This window comes from Malaclemys terrapin, chromosome 20 (genome assembly GCF_027887155.1).
Source record: "Malaclemys terrapin pileata isolate rMalTer1 chromosome 20, rMalTer1.hap1, whole genome shotgun sequence".
Classification (NCBI taxonomy): Eukaryota; Metazoa; Chordata; order Testudines; family Emydidae; genus Malaclemys; species Malaclemys terrapin.
This window is the reverse complement of record NC_071524.1, coordinates 5,213,913-5,230,662: the sequence shown is the minus strand read 5'-3', so window position 1 is coordinate 5,230,662 and position 16,750 is coordinate 5,213,913.

The following is a 16,750-nucleotide window of genomic DNA, read 5'->3' as shown; positions in this document are numbered from 1 at the left end:
ACAGTCACCCACCATGTAGATCAGCAGCAGTATTTAACACTTAGGTGTCAGATGTCCAATTTAGGCCCTTTTTAATCCAGGCCAGCTAATGGAGAAGGACATGACAAACACCTTCACAATGGATTACACAAGTATTCACTTGTCAGCAGTAGAATATTGGTGATCAGGAATCGTGGCTTCTACCCCAGGTCTGGGAGAGAAATGTGACTTATAGTGGTTAGAATTAGGCTAATTCCTCAGTTAGTCTATAAGGTGCCACAGGACTCTTTGTTGCTTTTCAAACTGGGTTAGTCACTCTGAAAGGTGGTGTGGCATACCAGTCACTCAGAGTGGGGTTTAGTTATCTTAGAGACCTGGGTATCTCTGTCTCTATTTTAGCCACGCCACATTTGTTGTCATCGTATTAAAATTTGGAAGCTTCAGACTGGCACACAAATTTAAAGTTATAATTTTAAAGTACTTTTTAAAAACAAATATGCCACATTCTGAACTAAAACTGGTTTTCTTGGAATTCCTATTACAGAAGGCATGATATATACAGATGTGGACCATATCTCTGACTGGATCTTTCTGCTAGTGGAGTATATAGAAATGTGAGACATTTCCCAGGGGGAAAAAATCACCAACATACCTATTTTTCAACAGTTTATCATAAACTTTCCAGAACTACATATTGTACAGTCAATAAACCAAACAGTCCATCACTGACTAAAGATTATAACCCAGATTTTGTTTAATTAAAACTCACTTAAATAAACAAGATATTCATTTTTTCCACTGTCAAAAACACAAATGTCTTGAAAACAAGCCTAGCTATGGTGCAACTATCACTGTACTTAATTTAGAAAGTATCAGAGGGGTAGCCGTGTTAGTCTGGACCAGTAAAAAGCAACAGAGTCCTGTGGCACCTTCTAGACTAACAGACATATTGGAGCATAAGCTTTCGTGGGTGAAAACCCACTTCGTCAGATGAATGTGACGAAGTGGGTATTCACCCATGAAAGCTTTTGCTCCAATATGTCTGTTAGTCTAGAAGGTGCCACAGGACCCTTTGTCGCTTTTTAATTTAGAAAGATTCCAGATGCCAGTTATGTTCTGCTTCCATACCCAATGGTGTCAGTTCAGTCCACTGACAAGAGGAGATATTTTCCATTACAGAGGGTGGGAAAAAAGATCTTGTGGCTAACACCCACTGGTTGGTGGATTCCTGGGCTCTATTCCTAGCTGTGTCACTGACTCACCCTGTGAGCTTTGCTAAATCCCCTCCTGTCTGGTGCCTCAATTTCCCCCTCTAAAGCCAGGGCAAATAACATCTGTGTGCTTCATACCGGTGTTAACAACCAGCGCAAATCTGAAAGCAGACATGGAAATGACAACAAACCAGTGTGTGCACAGAGCCAGTGTCTGACCCTACAATAACAAAGCAGCATGTGCAGCCGCAGCTCTCAAAAGGCCCTTGTATACAAGAAGCAACATTGTTGCCAAAAAATATTGTAAAACAACACTGCCATTGCCAAACACACCCAGGGTAAAAACCAACAGAAAAATGATTTGAAAATCCAGTGTGCTCACCTCACTGCCTCGGGTAATATTAGCTGCATCCTTGGAGGCTTGGGCCACCACTCTCTGGCATTCCCTGATATCTCAGGTTCAAGGTGTCACAGAGTATTGGGGGACTCAGGGCCCTGCACCCCCGGCTTCCTGCGATTCACCATGACTCTCAGCCAGCCAGTAAAGCAGAAGGTTTATTTAGACGACAGGAATACAGTCCAAGACAGGTCTTGCAGGCACAGACAACAGGACCCCCTCAGTTAGGTCCAGCTTGGGGTCCCAGGGCGCCCTAGCCCCCTTGAGAGGTCAGAGCAATCTCTGCCTCCCAGCCATCTCTCCAGCACGCTTCCAGCACCCTGCCTCCAGCGACCCCTCCCACAGCCTTTGTTCAGTTTCCCGGGCCAAGGTGTCACCTGGCCTCCAACCCCTTCCTGGGTTCTCATGTTACACGCTCAGGTATTCGCCTTCGGGCAGACTCAGACTCCCATCCCCCAATGCAGACTATCCTAGCCACACTCCCCTGTCAGCATTCACAGACCACAGTAAGAACAGACCCAGTTCGTCACACAAGGGCCTCAGCGTCTGTTCCAGGGCGTAGACAGAGACCATGGGACAAGGCCTGCTTTCCTCCAGAAGCTCATTCAGGGTGTGTCCACTGCTGTGACTGCCACTGCCCCCACTTCCCTCAGTCACATGTTACAATGTCACGCGTCCTAACTTGAGGGGGGACGCAGTGGGATTGCTCCCTCCACCCCACCCCCTCCAGCTATGCATGACTTCAGTTTCTCACTCACTCTGCTGTAGGGGAAATAGCTGAACCCCTAGGGGGAAAGGGCCCAACCCACAGACTGGCCCTTATCTCAGCAGTGGGGTTTACAAAAGAAACCAACCCAGAGGGATGAATTTGTGGGAGACAAGGAGTTTCTGTTCTGGGGCAGAGCTGGGGAAACAAAGCAGAGAAATACAGGGAGGTCCCCCCGAAACAGTGAAGTCTCCTTCCCTGCCCCAAAGAACAGTCTCATGCCATGTGGGGGTTTCAGTCTGAGCAGGCTGGCAAGTTACACATGGAAACAACTGGGGATTCTTATTGCTCTTCACTGTTGTTATTATCAACAAACCCAGCATTCATGAGCAGACCTACAATAACAATCCAGTGCAACCCCAGCTCCAGCACCCACAAGCAACCCTACACAACAAACCAGAGTGATTGCAGCCCATACACTCACAAGCAACACTACAAAAACAAACCAGCAGGAGTGGTCCCAACAGCTCACAGAAAGATCCTATGACAACAAACCAGTATGCATGCAGTCCCAACATATCAGTAACCTCAGCACCTATGGAGAACCCTACAATAACAATCCCACATAGAAAATGTCCCAGTGCTCATGGATGCACATACAAAAGTAAATCAAAATGAAATCCCAGCAGTCACAAATCTTCAAACAAACACCTTTGTGTGCAGTCATGACACTCAGCAATGACCCCACAATAACAAACCAGTTTCTGTTCTCACAAGCAGAGCTAGGCAAACATTTCTGCATGAATAGATTACCTGCTGAAAATTAAGTTTCGGCCACAGCAAAACCATTCACGAATTTGACCCGATTAGTTTTAGCTGGACAAAGGTTTTTAATACGTTGTTCAGGCCAGCTTCAGAAGTGTGTGTTTGACCCCTAAATAGCAGCTAATAATTTGCTATTCCTTTGACCAAAGAGCACGAGACTCTCCAGCCTGGGGATTAAGGCACTCAGGAGGTAGGAGACGCTGACTCAAATCTTCTCTCTTCCTCATTGAGAGGAGGGATTTGAATCCATAGCTCCTTCAGCCCAGGTGAGCCCCTCAATCACCAGCATATAGAGTTGTTCTCACTCCTTTGCTCTATGGCCCAATTAATATTTAAGGCGTTATACAAAGTGGAACAGCCTCCACAGGAGAGCAGTGCACCCCAGAGTGGCCTGTGCCCTGGGGGTGAGGATTCTCATGCTAAGTTCAAGAGTCTGCTCCAAAGTGGGGTCCAAATGTGGGTCTCCCACATCCTAGACAAGTTTCTGACCCTCTAGGCAAAGATTGGGAGGGGCAGGTACTTTTAGGAAGCTGTTCTGAATGTTCTGGGGGGAGGGATAGCTCAGTGGTTTGAGCATTGCCAAACCCAGGGTTGTGAGTTACAATCCTTGAGGGGGCCATTTAAGGATCGGGGTGGAGGGGAAGAAATCTGTCAGGGACAGTACTTGGGTCCTGCTAGTGAAGGTAGGGGACTGGACTCAATGACCTTTCAAGGTCCCTTCCAGTTCTATGAGATAGATAGATAGATAGATAGATAGATAGATAGATAGATAGATAGATAGATAGATAGATAGATAGATAGATAGATGTTTTCTACGACCTGAAACAGACTTTCCTGATTTACTGGTAAATTCCAAACGCATTTGCAACAGACCTGAATACCTGCTCTGATTTTCCAGTTTGCTGCCGGACCCAAACATCAGTTATTCGCCCAACTACACCCACAAGTGACCTGCAATAACACACAGACCTAGGGACATTGCAGAAGCCTGTAAACCCAGAACCAATACCTTCAAAACAAACCCATTGGAAATGGATGAAACCCCAAGACACTGACCCTGGTGAGGCTGCTTGGCTCCAGGATGTGCCCTGCAGAATCAGGATGGGGATCACCGCCTCTGAAGACAGCATGGGATGTGGGGCAGGAGGGAGTCTCTTCCATTCGGCTCACAGTGACTTCCCCTGGCCTCTGTCACATGGGGTCCCAGCTAGGGTGACCAGACGTCCCGATAAAATTGTGACTGTCCCGATATTTAGTTGTTTGTTCTATGTCCCGACTGATGTATGGTTGGGACGCCATTTTTTTTTTTTTTTTTTTGCTTTGGCAGCGTGCCCCCCCCCCCATGTGTCCTGATATTTTGTTCTTGTCATCTGGTCACCCTAGTCTCAGCATACCCCATGTGACATGAGGGATCTCGTGACACAGCTCCTCCCTGTCAGCAGATCCCTGCCCCACGATGGGGGAAGCTGGAAAAGATGGGGCCTTAATTATGCCCTTGCATGTGGGGGAAACCCCTGGCCACCCAGGGACAAAAAGGGCAGCTTCCCTCAGCCCTGTCTGGCCTCTCATCACCCTCCCCCATCATGTTTCCATCCCCTGTTCTCCTCCAACCTCCACCCCCTTTCCTTCTCCTCCCCTTCCCCATTTCTACCCACCTTCCCTCTGCCCACCTCCTGCCCCCTCCCTCCATCCCACTGGCCCCCTCTTATCTGAGGGCTTTTCCTGCCCCCCACCCCACAGCCTATTGAGATCCTCCCCCAGGTGGCAGTTGGCCGTTCCCCCCCTTGACGGTCCTGTCACTGACTCTGCTCGCCAAGCCCCTCCCCCCACAGGCGTTTCCCAAGTAGCTGCAGGTGGCTCCGGCCTATCCCCCGAGCTCGCCGCACCCAGGGCTGGAGGGTTTGGCCCGTCCCAGCAGGGCCCCGCCAGGCTACAGCAACTCCCAACCCACAGAGCAAAGGGCCCACGTAGCCCCTGACTGTTTGCTCCCCTAGTGACGTCACCATGCCCTGAAATGCAAACACGGGGGTTACGCTGGCATTGCTCAGCCGTGGCCAGACGCCCGAGTGAATGTGGGGAAGAGACGGGCTCTGCCTGCTGAGGTGCCAGCGCTGGAGAGGCACCATGCAAAATTCCCACCTTTGTGAGCCGGCCTGGAGTCCAGCTGGCCCAGGGACTGTGGGGCCCCAGTTTGTTGGGTGTGTCTGGTTTTTATTAGCCAGACAAGGCGGGTGAGGTCAAACCTTCTATTGGACCAACTTCTGCTGGTGAGAGAGACACAATTTCGAATTACACAGCTCTGCTATCCTGGGACCTACATGGCTATAACAACACTGCAAACAATTCTTTTTACAATAAGACGTGCTGGGGTAGTGAGGGCCTGAAGAGGAAAGACCAGTTGCCGCCACTGTGAAAGGAAAGGCTGGTTATTTGCAAAGCTGGGATTGAAACCTATTGAAGCAGAATACAAGGGATCAGCCTTAACTCCTTGGCCACCTCTTCACCCTCTGGGGTTTCATATCAGCTGTCATTTACTCAGCAGAGTCTAGGCACTCAAGTGAATGTAGAGAAGAAAACACAGGCCTGGCCTGCCAGGATACCAAGCTCACAGCTGTACCATGCATGCTGGCTGAGTGGTGAAGGTTGTGGGTTACTAATTCCTTGTGTGCTGCACATGTGTGTTTGAATAACCTTGGTTGTTGGCCATCTGTTCTCCTTTTGGTGGAGGCACCTACTGGCTCATTCTTCCATGCCTGTTCCATCCAGTCCCCAAAAGAAGAAAAGCTCCCCACAGATTGGGTGCCAGAGCACTTCCTACACCAGGTAGGACTCAAACTCAGCTTACAATAATGCCACTTATACATGAAGTATCTACCCAGGGGTTCTCAAACTGGGGGTCTGGACCCCTCAGGGGGTTGCAAGTTATTTTATGGGGGGTCACGAGCTGTCAGCTTCCACCCCAAACCCTGCTTTACCTTCATCATTTATAATGGTGTTAAATATATAAAAAAAGTGACAAAGAGTCCTGTGGCACCTTATAGACTAACAGACGTATTGGAGCATAAGCTTTCACATGCATTTGACAAAGTGGGTATTCACCCACAAAAGCTTATGCTCCAATACGTCTGTTAGTCTATAAGGTGCCACAGGACTCTTTGTCGTTTTTTACAGATCCAGACAAATACGGCTACCCCTCTGATATAAAAAAAGTGTTTTTCATTTTTAAGGGGGGGTCGCACTCAGAGGCTTGCTAAATGAAAGGGGTCACCAGTACAAAAGTTTGAGAACTACTGCTCTATACCATTAGTCTATTGCAGGCCTCCCCTGCTGTGACCTCTCTACAAAGGCTTGGGTGCCTGGCTTTGGCTGATGAAGGGACAGCTGGAGTCAAAGGGGCCCTTTTGGTGGATAAAGTGACTGAGTGGTGAAGGCGCTGGATTGCTAATTCATTGTGCTCTGGGTGCCTGGGTTTAAAGGATACCAAGAGCATCTGGCAGATGTGCTTGTTCTTTTCCTGCAGGTCGAGAACACTGGAGGAGGGCAAACATAGCACCTAGCTTTAAAATGGGGAAACAGGACCCAGGGAATTATAGACCAGTCAACCTAACTTAGATACCTGGAAAGACACTGGATCAAATTATTAAACTATCAGTTGATATGTATCTGGAGGTGTCATAACTATAAAGGGAAGGGTAACAGCTCTCCTGTGTACAGTACTATAAAATCCCTTCTGGCCAGAGACTCCAAAATCCTTTTCCCTGTAAAGGGTTAAGAAGCTGGGTAACCTGGCTGACACCTGACCCAAAGGACCAATAAGGGGACAAGATACTTTCAAATCTTGGCAGGGGGGGAAGGTTTTTGTTTGTGTTCTTTGTTTTGGGGGTTGTTCGCTCTTGGGACTGAGAGGGACCAGACATCAATCCAGGTTCTCCACATCTTTCTAAACAAGTCTCTCATATTTCAAACTTGTAAGTAAACAGCCAGGCAAGGCATGTTAGTTTTACTTTGTTTTCTCAACTTGTAAATGTACCTTTTACTAGAGTGTTTATCTCTGTTTGCTGTACTTTGAACCTGAGACTAGAGGGGGGTCCTCTGAGCTCTTTAAGTTTGATTACCCTGTAAAGTTATTTTCCATACTGATTTTACAGAGATGATTTTTACCTTTTTCTTTAATTAAAAGCCTTCTTTTTAAGAACCGGATTGATTTTTCCTTGTTTTTAGATCCAAGGGGGTTGGATCTTGATCCACCAGGAGTTGGTGGGAGGAAGGAGGGGGATGGTTAATTTCTCCTTGTTTTAAGATCCAAGGGGTTTGGATCTGTATTCACCAGGGAATTGGTGAAGGTCTCTCAAGGCTACCCAGGGAAGGGAATTAGTTTTGGGATGGTGGCAGCGGACCAGATCTAAGCTGGTAGTTAAGCTTAGAAGTTTTCATGCAGCCCCCACATTTGTACCCTAAAGTTCAAAGTGGGGAAGCAGCCTTGACAGGAGGCTAACAGGGTTATAAGGAATAGCCAGCAGGGATTTGCCAAGAAGAAATCATGCCAAATCAACCTAATTTTCCTTTTCTGACAGAATTACTGGCCTAGTGGATAGCAGGGAAACAGTAGACATGATACATCTGGATTTTAGTAAGACTTTTGACACAATCCCACATGGCAGTCCGATGAACAGACTAGGGAAATGTGGCATAGATGAAAATATTTTAAAGTGGCTTCACAACTGGTTGAAAGACAGTACTCAAGAGTAGTTATTGGTGATTGTCTGTCAAGCGGGGAGGGTGTATCTAGTGAGGTCCCGCAGAGGTGTGTCCTGGGTCTAATATTCTTCTATGTTACCATTAATGGCTTGAATAATGGAGTGGGAAGTATGTTTACAAAAGTTGCAGATGACACCAAGCAGGGAGGGGTTGCAAGCACTCTGGAGGATTAGAATTGAAAATACCTTGACAAATTGGAGAATGGGTCAGAAACAAAATGAGAAGAAAGTCCATGCAGACAAGTGCAAAGTGCATCACTGAGGAAAGAAAAATCTAATGCACAACTACAAAATGGGGAATAACTAGATAGGTGGCAGTACTGCTGAAAAGGATCTGGGGGTCACAGTGGGTCACAAATTGAATATGAGTCAACAATGTGATGCAGTTGTGAAAAAGACTAATGTCACTTTATGGTTTATTAACAGGAGTGTTGTATATAAAACATGGGAGGTCATTGTCCTGCTCTCCTGGGAACTGGTGAGGTCTGAGCTGGAGGACTATGTCCAATTCTGGGTGTCACATTTTAGGAACGATGTGGACTAATTGGAGAGAGTCCAGAGGAGAGCAACAAAAATGATCAAGGGTGAAAAAACTGACCTAGGATGAAAGATTAAAAACCTGCACATTTTTAGTTTTGAGAAAAGAAAACTGAGGGCGAACCTAATAATCGTCTTCAAATATGTTAAGGGCTGTTATGAAGAGAACAGTGATCAGATATTCTCAGTGCCCGCTGATGGTAGGACAAGAACTAATGGGTTTTATCTGTAGTAAAGGAGGTTTAGGTTAGATCGCAGGAAAAATTTTCTAATGATTAGGTAAATTAAGCTCTGGAATAGTTTCCAAGGCAGGTTGTGGAATCCCCATTGTTGGAGGTTATTAAGAACAGGTTGGACAAGCCCCTATCTGGAATGGTCTAAGTTTACTCGATCCTGCCTCAGTGCAGGGGACTGGACTTGATGACTTCTTGAGGTCCCTTCCAGACAGACAGTTCTCTCTGGCCTGTGCTGTGCAGACGCTCAGACTAGATGGTCACATTGGTCCCTTCTGGCCTTTAAATGTGCAACTATGAAAATAAACTGCCCTGGAAACCTCATGAGAAGAGAGGGAGCGAGAATGAGGCAGCTTAGTATGTGAGGACAAAAATAACATTGTGTGAGCAGGTTATTCAACCCCACATCACAGTGTGTGATACACCCCCTCCCCACTGGGCTGCTAACTGGGGGTCAGGCCGGGGAGAGCTCACTGCTAGGCAGAAGAAGAGGTGTCTGTTCAGGAGACTCTGCAAATGCTCAGGGCGCTGTCAGCTTGTCTTGTGGTTCCCTCCCTGCGCTGCTGCATGGAGCAGCTGGACTGTGTGTGTAGAAAGTCGCTGAGCAGGAGTTGATGCTCATGGCACCCAGGGCTGGCTCTAGGCACCAGCAAACCAAGCACGTGCTTGAGGTGGAACAATTTCAGGGGCAGCATTCCGGCCACCTTTTTTTTTTTTTTGCTTTGGCAGTTGTGCTCCCGGAGGGTTTTTTTTTTTTGCTTGGGGCTGCAAAAAACCTAGAGCTGGCCCTGATGGCACCGACACTCCTCTCCCTTCCCTCTTCTGAGCAGCAGCCAATCGCTGTCTCTTCCTGCCAGGGCCGGCTTTAGGCCAATTCCACCAATTCCCCCGAATCGGGCCCCACGCTTAAGAGGGCCCCGCGCCCAGTGGCAGGGCTGCCCAAAGTGGGGGACAAGTGGCAGAGAATCCCTTCCCTGGCTAGAAGCACCTTTTTAATTTGTATTCACCCGGCGGCGCTCCAGGTCTTTGGCAGCAGGTCCTTCACTCGCTCCGGATCTTTGGGGGCACTTTGGCAGCGGGTCCTTCAGTGCCACCGAAGACCCGGAGTGAGTGAAGGACCCACCGCCAAAGACTAGGAGCGCGGCCTGGTGAGTACAAGCCCCACGTGGTTTTTTTACGTGGGTTTTTTTTTTTTTAGTCATCCCTGTTGGGGCCCCGTCGAAACTGTTCAAATCGGGCCCCACACTTCCTAAAGCCGGCCCTGCTTGCAGTATCTGACTGCATCAATATCCCCTGCAAGGCTGGGGAGACGGGTTTAATTCTGTCCAAGCTGCCCAGGGGTTTGCACTGGTGGGAGAGAAGCAGGATCTAGCCCAGACGCAATAGTGGGTGGGACACTCTGTGAGATAAATTAAATTCTCTGTGGCAGATTTCCCAGATTGTGTCTCTGACGTTTCCCCTCATTCCCAGTCCCATCCCATCCAGGTTCTTCTGCTCTTTGGACAAAATAGCTTGGAGTTATTGGCTTTCCAGGCAGGTACCAGGTTGGTCATTGTCACCCAGGTTTTTGGGAGGGCTGTGGGCTGTGGGGAGGAAGGACAATCTTGTGGCAAGGGCAATGGACTGGTGCTCAACATCCCAGGTTTGAATCCCTGACCCAGCTGTAGACCCCCGTGTGCTCTGAGGTCAGTCACTCAGTCTCTCTCTGTGCCTCATCTGTGTAATGAGAATGAACTTCCCTACCTCTTAGGTGTGTGTGAGGATAAAACCCATTAATGACTGTGAGAGGCTCCGATACTCCAATGACAGGGGATGTAGAAGGAGAGGGAGAGCAACGATGGGAAGAGCTGTTTTATCTCAGGGCTTCTCTATAGACAGAGAAATTTACAAGTAAAATTAAACCTCTCTAGCTTTGCTGGTGTAACTCCCACTGGGACACTCTTATTGTGGAATCAGAGCCTTTGTCAGGTTCAATCATAGATTCTAAGGCCAGAAGGGACCACTGTGATCATATAGTCTGACCCCCCTGTATAACAGAGGCCAGAGAACTGCCCCCAAATAATTCCTGTTTGAACTAGACTAGTGAAGTCAGTGGAGTCTTTCCATTGACACCAAGGGCTTTGGATCAGCCCTTTTCTGGGCAGCATTGTCTGAGCTCCAAGCAGGGCCCGGCTGCCATCCAAGGGTGCCAGCAGCTCAGCCTGAACCACAGCCCCGGGGATCACTCTGGGCTGAGCCACCAAAATGTTATGATTTAAAAATGACAGATTTTTCAAAGTGAAAGTTTTTGTCAAGCATTTTCATTTTTTCCAAAGTTTCCATTTTTACAAAGAAAAAATTAAAACTGTTTTGGGAGTTTTGTAAAAAAAAACTGGAAAATTAAAAGAAAAAATGAAAATGTACATTTTAAACCCCACTTTTTCAGAGAATTTTTGAAACGTTTTCAGGTTTTGGTTTCCCCTCCCTCCCTTTTTACCATTTTGCCACCACAAGAGGGGAAAAAATGAGGAAACAATATTTTTCACATAAGATTTTTAAACAATATTTTTTTATGAATTGCAACAAATATTTACCTCTTTTCACTCTGTTGTCTTCTGGACACTGCTTATAACAGGGAGTCTCAAACTGTGCTCCTCTGACTCTCACCTGAGCATCTGAGCTCCCCCAAGCATCCCCTGTTCAGTTACTCTGCTGAGCGGACTCTATCGCAGTGGTGAAATGTGTCCAGCTACCTTCCCAGGACAATCAGTTTCTGCATCAAGTGCTCTGCCTTGTACTCCACACACATTTCCCTTGATGCCCTCAATTGTTTGGCTTCCCACAGAGGTGTTAACATCTGTTCAGAAGACTTTTTTCCTTTCCCACATGTTTCTCTGATCTTTTCCCCTGGTTCCCCCACTTGCTTAGTCACACAGATTCCAGCTCCCCACCTGCTCAGAGATCACTTCTGGATGCTCTTTCTCAACTGCCTTTTGTTCTTCCCCATCCGGCAGTGACCTGGTGCCCATCTCTCAGCAGGGACAGCAGACTCCTCAGCAGCCCAGAATGGGAGCGCAGGCAGTCAGTGCAGGGCGTGCAAAAGTGGCTGGAGCTGGGTTTCGAGGATAGGGTGGGGGGAGACTAAGCAGGCAGGGAAGCCAGTGCAGTCCCGTGGTTACTGTTCTCTGGGGGTGAAATTCACACCTGTGTAGAGGGTCCCACATGAGGCCCAGGCCACATTTATTTCCCTCTTAAGCCAAGAGGGTGAATTTGCCTCTGGGGGAGCTGGGTCCTTCTCACCAGGGACAGGAGACCAGGGTGGAGACAAAAGGTTCAGACTCATCCTACATCCCAGGCCCCCCAATCACATAGTGATGTTTCACCCCGGCCCAGCTATGCCTTTAGCCAGGGGGCTGTCTCGGACCCTAGGCAGTGAGATGGGACAGGAGCTGTTTCCTCAGTGATATGTTTAGATTAAAACAAGCAAACCAGGCCCCTTCGGTTCTCAGTCTTGCAGCACTAAATAGAGACGCTGTGGCCAGGGTGGGGAAGGGGGATGGTGTGGGGCAGGAAAGGGGAAGCGATGATGAATCTCAAACCTGAGAAGGGGACAGAGCAGGTCAGAGAGAGGCTGCAACCTCTCTGCTATCTGAGCCCTGCAGATCCCAGGGGTCTGGGAGCAGGGAGAGGGGCTGTCTGGACAATCCAACCCTGGAGAGCAGAAGGGGGCAGATCGGCGGAGCTTCCCTTCTGCTGAAGTCAGTCAGGGCAGTGGGGGCAGGTGGGAGCAGGAAGCGACTGAGGATTGTCCCCTCCCTACCCCATTCAGGAGCAGAAGCCGCTGGGCTGTTTCCATCCTGATCTGTTCCTGCCACCACCTCGATGATCCTGTCTCTATGCCTCTTGCTGCCCAGTGAGTATCTGGGAATCCTGCACTAATTTGTAGCAGGTTGGAAGGAAAAGAACCCAGAGCAGCCCCTGGCCCAGACTGTTGGCAAATCTTGTTTAGTGGGAGAGAAATGGGAACCAGTGTAAACACTAAGTGTGAGAGTTACAGGGCCAGATCCCCAATTGGTGTAAATCAGTGTCGCTCCATTGGAGTGAATGCTGGTTGACACCATCTGAGGCTCTGGCCCTCTAGATAGTTGAAGGGAAAGTTGGTCCCAGCTCAGCCAAGGTCTGTGTGCGCAAGGAATCTGCCATGCCCCAGATCTAGCGTCCTGCCTGGTTTGCTTCTTCATCAAAACAGAAATCAGGATTTTTTTCCTAATAAAGGCAGTTTTTGTCCCTGAAGAGGGACCTCAGAAAAGGGGGAGATTTTATCTGCAGAACAAACCACAAGTCACCTTTCTGTTCTCAGCACTGAGGCCCAGCGGCCAGGAGATCTGCTCAGCTCCCGATGAGTCTGTCTGTCTGTCTGTCCCCAATCTACCCAGGGCATTTACCCCTCCCCCTCCAGTTGTCCAGCCACCACACCTTGGGATGCTCCATGACCAATGCGGTGCCAGCGGCAATGGCACAGGATGGCAAATGGGTTGTGTGGGATCTGAGCAGGGATCCAGCTGGCCCTTCCCTGTCCTGCTGTGTCCCAGCTCTGCTCTGACCCGGGACCACTGTGACAAATAGGTCAGAGAGGCACATCCACGCCTGTCCCACCCCCAGGGCACTGGCCCTGGGGAGGAGAGAACACCCTGGCTCTGACTCCAAGGGATTTCCCTTCCCACGCAGTGGCTCCCAACTCCTCACAGCTGAAGGTCTCTCCACTGGAGCTCACCGCCGACATGGACTCAGCCTGCACCTCGTTCTTAATGTCAGCAGCACCGTTAATAGTCAGCCTTGGGCAGGCAGGTGGTGTTCGAGAGGGTATAGCCAGAAGGGACCATTATATAACTCAGACTGAGCTCCTGTATGACCCGGACCAGGGAGCCGCGCCCAGCAACCCTGGGCCCAGCCCAGCAGAGGCTGGCAGAGCCGTTTCTTCGCTGGCTGTGTGGGGAAGGCAGCAGCAGGGGGCACTGCTGGGGTGAGAAAGGTGGTGGGTAGATATTGACCTACCCAGTGGGAGCAGCAATTCCCCTGGGAATTCACAGCTGGGTCCCATCGCCCTGGTGATTCCCAGGAAAGAGGGATCCTCTCCCTGCTGCTGCTCCAGGACTTTGCCTTAGCCTGGGCCTGGAATTGCTCCTGGTTTCCCCTGTGCCAGCTGGGGGACTGGGGGGTGGGAGGGACACAAGGACAGGGAGGATGTTAGAGCAGAAGCCAGAAGGGTTAGGGTCTGGACACAGCTCCTTGGCAGTCGGCTGCCGAGTTCCCTGGGGCAGCAACTGTGCTTCAATGCATGGTCCGTGGGGGCAGACTGAGGTGTTGGCCGTTCCCTAGTCAGCCCTCCATGGCCAGGGGCTGGCCTCACTGAGGGGTCACCTCTCTTCCGGCCTTACTGCTCCAGCTGGGTCAGCCAGGTGCCAGACAATGGGAACCAAGCCCAGCTGAGCCTCCAGTCTCTTCCATAACCCAAAAGATCCTGGGGAATAAAGCTTCTGGTCACCAGAAAGAGCTCGTTCCCCAGTCTGCCCAACTGGGCTGGAATCAGAGCCTACATCTGAGACATGGCACAGACCCACCCGTTCTTTATCTACTGCCCCAATGACAGCGCTGGGTGCCACCAACTCCCCAAAGACAGCTCTGACCCATTCCCCTTCCCAGGCGATCTCCCTGGCCGACCTTTCCTCCAGTGTGGTCTGTACTGAGATAGTAGAGGTACTACGCAGGGCTGCAGTTACAGAAGGCTCTTCTGGTGCCAGAGTTGATGGTGGTTGTCTTGATGCTGGAGTCAAAGTTGCTGACTGCTGCAGCACCGAGGCAGAGGAGTGCTTTGGCTCAGAACACACTCTACTATGAATCCCATACCTGGCTGTCTTCAGTGCCGGGGATCACCCCCTTTTGAACGGCTGTTTCTTATGCCTGTTCCTAGGCACTGGGGATGGTGATCAGTGACGGGACTCCGGTACATAACAGCACTCCTTACCGACACCGAGGCACTTGGTGCTGAGTCTGACCAGCCTGGCTCAGATGCGGTCTCAGTGCCGCCTCCATGAGCAGGAACTTGAGCCTGGCCTCCCAATTCTTTGTGCGAGGTTTAAAGTCCTTGCAGATCTGCCAATGGTCCCCAACATGAGCTTCTCCCAGGCACCTCAAGCAGCTGGAGTGTGGGTTGCTCAGGGGCACAGTCTTGTTGCAGGAGGTGCAGGGCTTAAAGCTAAATCACGTAACTAATTTACTAAATGTTACTAAAATTAACTCACACTCACTAAAACGAACTATGACTCGCTATGTACAATAGTGAACGAACTGGCAGATGCCAGGAGAGCGGTTCCAGCAACCGTCTCAGGCAGTAAGAAGGAGCTGAGGGGTGTGGAGTCGCCTGGGCACTTTATACCAGTGCTAACAGCACGCAGCAGCAGAGGGTGCTCGCGCTGCCCTGACAGGTCCCACTGAAGGAAAAATTTCCGGTGACCGTGCGTGAGGTTCGCACATCCCTAGAGTGGAATGCGTATGGGCATCACTCGGAGAAGAATCCCCCTTTCCCGGCAGCTCTAGCCGGGCTAATGCACAAATATCGTGTAAGTTATGGGGCTGGCTGCTCCTGTTCCCTCGCTGGGTGACTCTTCAGGCCTTCCCCTCTCAGACCAGCCCTGGGCTATAGCCCCCAGAAGGTCTGGACTTGGTCCTTCGGTTCCCCTTCCACCCCGAGCGGTGACCAGCCATGACAGCAGTGACTCAAACAGCTTCTTACATAGTTTTGTTTGATCTCAACAACAGAAGTCAGGCACAGCCAGAGAACAGGGTTTAACAGTAATACAACTCCTTGCAGGTCTACCTCATCCCTAGACCTAGGCAGCCTGTCCTACTCCAGGCCCTCACTTCTGGGGCTGGGGCCGTCTGCTCCCCACAGTCTCTGCTTCTCCTCCCCGTCCTTCCGGATGTCTGTCAGTGCAGCGCAAGGGCTCTGTTCCCTCCTGGGTCCTGAGCCTGGTTCACCGCGGGTGGCTCAGCAGGGGGCCAAAGGGGATGTCACAGCGGGTGGCTCTGCAGTGTCTCTTATCCCTCGCAGTGTTTGCCAGGAGGTGGGGGCAGGGGGGGCAGCCAACCCTGGCTCAAATAAACCCCTTAACCCCTTGTGTTCATGCAGTGACCCCCGCAGAACAGACAAACAGAGCAGACAATGTTCAGAAGTTATTACAGGGTAGCTCCAAACCCGTCACACCCAGTGATTCTCATGTGTTCCCCTAACTCCCGGCACTAGGGTGGAAATGGCTGCTTTAGGTGCTGGCTACACCAGGAGAACAGCGTTCTCACACCATAACACCTCCCTGGGGTTCACCTCAACCAGCTACAGGGAGTTAAAATGCCCATGGCACAGGCAGCCTTGTCTCCACTGGGATCTGACACTGAGAGCGCTGCCTGGGCCCAGCCAGCTCATCGCACACACACCTTTTACCTAGTGTGGACCCAGCATTTGTGGGTGGCGCTGCCCAGGGCTCCCCACCCCCCATTCACTGCTGGGTCACATCACGCCCTGCACTAAACCAACAGCCAGGCCTTAGGGTTTAAATGCAGCACACCCAGCAGTAAAGCCAGACACCGTGCACAGGGGCATTGGGGTCACACTTTACAGCTCCACTCCACAACCATGGACTAGAAACTGACTTTTTATTGGCTTTAAACCAAAACTGAGATTCTCCCACAATCCCAGGAGTTGAGGCTTTAAAGGAAACAGCAAATACCATGTGTCATGGATCCACAGGTCTGGTGCTCTGGAACAGTCCCTGGAAGGTCTCTTTCAGTGTGACAGCCCATGTAGGGTCACACTCTCCGTAGGGTAAGCCACTTCACTTCACCGCCTCCTGGGACCGAATCTCAGATCTTTCAGCCCCTCGGCTTCATGCTGTGAGCTCCCCTCAGTTTGTCCATCTGAGCTGGACACCTGGGGGAGACTTGCACACCCAAAGGGAGCAGTGCATCCCCGATTCCCTGGCTCTGGAGTGACTCTCAGCCAGCACTGTAACAGCAGGGTGGTTATTAGGTGTTTATAACACAGTGTAGGAAGTTGTTAGTTAACACAATCG